The sequence below is a fragment of the Periplaneta americana genome, chromosome 7, assembly GCF_040183065.1.
Source record: "Periplaneta americana isolate PAMFEO1 chromosome 7, P.americana_PAMFEO1_priV1, whole genome shotgun sequence".
Taxonomy (NCBI): domain Eukaryota; kingdom Metazoa; phylum Arthropoda; class Insecta; order Blattodea; family Blattidae; genus Periplaneta; species Periplaneta americana.
Window position 1 is genome coordinate 68,999,473 of NC_091123.1, and position 5,223 is coordinate 69,004,695.

General features: G+C 34.4%; 1 non-coding gene across 1 annotated transcript; it reads right to left on the reverse strand.

The window, feature by feature from the left end:
* Positions 1–3,619: 3,619 nt before the first annotated feature.
* On the reverse strand, positions 3,620–3,693 carry TRNAI-AAU (transfer RNA isoleucine (anticodon AAU)). The gene has a single exon. It is a non-coding gene; the product is annotated as a tRNA-Ile (tRNA).
* Between the last annotated feature and the right edge of the window lie 1,530 nt (positions 3,694–5,223).

Sequence of the window (5,223 nt, forward strand, 5' to 3'; positions counted from 1 at the left end):
GGTTATTTTACGACGCTTTATCAACATCTTAGGTTATTTAGCATCTGAATGAGATGAAGGTGATAATGCCGGTGAAATGAGTCTGGGGTCCAGCACAGAAAAGTTATTCAGCATTTGCTCATATTGGGTTGAGGGAAAACCCGGAAAAACGTCAACCAGGTAACTTGCCCCGACCGGAAATCGAACCCGGACCACCTGGTTTCGAGGCCAGACGCGTTAACCGTTACTCCACAGGTGTGGACTCTATCTCTTTATCTCTACATATCGCTCTATCTCTATGTCTATATATCGCTATCTCTATCTTTATCTCTCTCTCTTTCACTGCTGCAGAATTTACTCTGTCGTACAGACTACTGGTTATCTATGATCATATTTTTGAAAACCTCGATTCACTGAAGGAAATAGATATACATTCTTCATTATATACGATAATCATCGTATTTCCATAATCCCAACATTAAACAGAGATGGTGCATTCTTTCAGCTATTAAATTTGAATAATATTTAACAAAGAAATGAACTTTTGTATTTAAAGCTTAATGAACCGAAAGACTGTTTGCGCACAGGAAATTAGAAAAGAAGCCTCACATGTAACCTTGTTTCTGAAATTAATTGAATTGGAAGCAATCTAACTCCTTTAGGCAGGATGAAAATCGTGCCGCATGGAAACTAACGTTCAAAGAATATCATGAATTGACCTGAAATTATTTTCTTTTTCTCAGATAGTTTGGAAATTTTCTTGTAACAGTTTCTCTATTTAAGTATCGCTCCATCTGTATCCACTCAAGAAAGTTGGTCGTGCAAGAGATTGAAGATAGACGAGTAAATAGAGAGTTACACCCACAGTTAAATTTCTTTGCATCTAATCTAAATTTAATCGCCCACTAACCTAGATGATCACTCACTGATCACATGTTTAATACTTTAGACTTTTTATTAAATATGATTGTCATGAAAAGCGTTTACAAGGTCATTACAAAAAGACGTAGCAAGTTTATATGAATGATTTTGGTGTTACGCAACATCACAGACTTGGGAAGTTTTATTAAAATCGTAATTTCAATGTGTGATTATTGTGCATGCAATACTTGTCGCAACTGTTTATCAAAGCTGTTTAGTACTAGAACTAGTATTCTTTTAGAGATGCTCTCCACAACAGGCGTAAAAGGAAATTGGAAAGAAAGTGAAGTTCATTGAATGCGGTAGGAAATGATTTTGATAAAACATAATGGACAGAGGATTGTGGCCTGTAGTAATACAGGCTGTTTCCGAGGTGGTGTTACAAACTTTCAGGTATGATGGCGAAGGGCTCATGTATCAATTTGAGATGAGGAACCCTGATCCGGAAATGACAGAGTCGAAAATTACAAACAAAAATAGTTGTGCGGAAATGAAATAATTTTATTCCTCTGTACACCTTATTTATGTATATTTATCTGTACATCTTACACATGGCGGCCGGGTAGCTCAGTTGGTAGAGCAGCTGGCTACGGACTGGAAGGTCCGGGGTTCGATCCCAGGTGGTGACAGGATTTTTTCTCGTTGCCAAACTTTCTATAAACTATTATAACTTTCGACTCGGTCATTTCCGGACCAGAATTCCTTATCTCAAATTGATAGTCTACATGTGCCCTTCGCCATCATCCCTGAAAGTATGTAACACCACCTCGGAAACATCCTGTATATTCGTGCTTTTTAAATGTCTTAAATTCGAAAAATTATACATGACCCTTATTTAAATAATTTTTATCTTCGTATTGAGTTGATTCATGGGGAATAGAACGGATTTTTTTATATCTCATCAACTTTTTATTCATACTGAATAACCGATTGGATTAAAGCTAAATAAGCAGATCGCATATGTTACGTGTCAGAAAGAATCGCAGCTGGTAAAATTTACAAGCATATCAATTTTCTTCATTTATAGCAGAGATATTCTGTACGTTTTATTATATATAACTCATGTGTTCACATGTAAGAATTTTGGGACATCAGCAAGATTTATTAGAACAATAATTGAGAATCTTGCCCTTTTTCCATCAATCGTTTAAGACGATTCTACACTGTGTGAAGCATGCTTCATCAAAATTTGGTTAACATAGCTACAAAACTAAGGAAGTTGTAGGGATTTTTGTAACTTCATGCTCGCTAGCTTGATAGGATATAAACAGCCGCTTATATTCTGTCCTCACTGAATGTTACAACAGATTGAAGTGCGTTTGTTTACTTTAAAAATGTAAATATATCCATAATCTACAATCTAGTATTTGATTCTGACAATATTGATATATATTCCACTATGTTTATTTTTATTTTATGAGGTAAATTTTTATGTAACTACCTCTTTTGATCTCATTATGTACCTAAATCGTATCAGTATGTAAATTACTTAAATCCGATCCAGTTGTATGTCCAACTATGTAAGCAAGTTTTAATCCTAGTTGAGTGTAAGGGAAGGCTTTACGGTCATACCCAAAGACGATGTCATACCTCTGCCAGGTTAAATAAAGCTATTATTATTATTATTATTATTATTATTATTATTATTATTATTATTATTATTATTATCATTATTATTATTAGGGGCGGCCGGGTAGTTGGTAGAGCAGCTGACTACGGACTGGAAGATCCGGGATTCGATCCCAGGTGGTGACAGGATTTTTTCTCGTTGCCAAACTTTCAGAACGGCCCCGAGGTTCACTCAGCCTCCTATAAAATTGAGTACCGGGTCTTTCACGGGGGTAAAAGGGGGTCAGAGCGTGGTGCCAACCACACCACCTCATTCTAGTGCCGAGGTCATGGAAAGCATGGGGCTCTACCTCCATGCCCCCCAAGTGCCTTCATGGTATATTACGGGGATACCTTTATTATTATTATTATTATTATTATTATTATTATTATTATTATTACATATAATCAATCAACAAACCTAATTACAATTATGCTATTAGCTTATTTATTCTTAACACTTCCATTTGTTGAAATTACAAAACAATCTTGTGTATTTGTACGTGCACTGAGCTTTGCTAAGGGGACTATAACTTCATTGCTAGATTTAGAGCCAAGAGACAAAGTGTAACTGTTACAGTATCATGCCATTTAATACACTGTTTTTAAAGTAGAGAGGGTCTTATCTTTAAAGGAGAGCCACTATCGTGTAGTATTACATAATTTATAAATGTACTGTTATTTATGGATAAGTAACTTGTTAATATGTAATTATTTTTCTTTAAGTCTCAAATAGGTTATAATCGAAACAGACATTTAATAGATTAGAATGATAAGATGCATGTGACATCCCATTGCCACTCCTCAATTCATCACTTGATACGACGGACTATCGCGTTTATAATGCACTTTGCTCTGTCATCAAAACTCGAATACCACTTGCGTTAGTCTCAGCAATCAGTGGAGCAAGACACAGTAATGTATGTACATACATTATTGTGTAGTCTAAGTGTGCGTCGCTTCTATACCCATATTAGCAAGAAAGATCTAAAAAAAAATTAGTCTTCTATGAAATGTAATTAATGCGAATGAAAGAGTGTATGAAGGGTAACTGAACATAATGTATAAATTAAGGCCAGTTTACCAATAAGATAAACAGAAAAAAAAAAGTTGGCCCGTGGGGGGATCGAACCCACGACCTTCGCGTTATTAGCACGACGCTCTAACCAACTGAGCTAACGGGCCACGAGCTTCGATATCGCTCAGAAAGCTTGAAGTAGTCTGCACACAACACCAAATACTTCTTGAGAGATACACTAATTAATGTATACCATTTTTTACTGTTCAATTTAGCATTATACAAATATTCGCTTAACATTGTATTTCTGCAGTCTGCCTTTAATTGCCATTTTTGCATTATTCACCAAAATAGTTACCTACATTCATGATACCTACGTGGCAATTCCTATTGGCTTCGGAAAGAAGAAAGGTTTGAATTATTCTACATTCCAAAAACGATGCTGAGGCGAACACTTCATGCAAAATATATTACTCCTCTGGGATGTGCAACAGGATTTATTATCTAGTAGGAGCGCGCGAATTGACGTTTATACAGCGTGTTAATACGGAAGATGATCACTTTGAACTCAGTCATTGACTTCTATGAAGAGTTTTTTTTACACCAGCATCACGAACAATCTTTATCGTTAGTGAAAATCGTTTATAACACGCCACATTATTGTATCAATAACGTAAAATATTACCATACCAACTAAAAACATAATTATTTTTATTATGATTGCATAATTTGAGCCATAAAGTTAATATTACGAAACGATTTGCCGTGTAATATTAAATATCACTGTTGTCATAGCAACCTCCTGAAATTTCTGGAACCAAGGACATCTCAAGCTAAAAACTGGGACAAACTAGAACACTAAGATTAATATATATATATATATATATATATATATATATATATATATATATATATATATATATATATATACTTTTAACAGTTAAATTTCTCTAATAACAATGAAAATAATAAATCATTAATTGAGCTGTGGTAGTAAAGTGAAATCGACATTCAGTCCATTTGATTGAGCTGTGGTGGTAAAATGAAATCGACATTCAATCCATTACGTATTTTTCTAACTAGTCTTTCATTTCAATCAAATTTCTATTACTTTAAAGTAAGGTTACCGGATTCCCCCCCCCCCCCACAATTACCGGGGATAGATATAGGCACCTGAAAAACTGCTTTCAACATTTCTATTCTTTTCCATTCACTTGTATTGTATTTACACTATTTAAAGAATTTAAAAACCCTACTCATTCTATTTACACACTAAAATTATTCATTCTGCTTATCTACTACTTAAACTACTGTTATCTATTTTTCACAGGACTGATTTTTAAGCAGATATTCTCTGGATTCCAATTTTTCAGCAATTACCTGACAAGTCATGTTGACGTTGTTAAGATAGGAAGCATGGCTCGAAAAATTTCTAAACTCATTCTGGATTGTTGAGATTTCCTTATCATATCCATTGAAGAAAAAAAAAGCTTTTCGCTAAAGTATTACTTCCAGGAGGATACAGATATAGTTCAATAAACTTCTGGAGTTGTGTACAGGGAATAATCTCAGTGAAAAAATTAAAAAAAAAAAAAACTTCACTCCATTTTGAGAGAAGAGCAGTATTTTCTTCATTCCACTTTCATATTTTCTCTGAAGTCACATAGTTCTTCAAGAAGTAAATTTCATCAAATAAA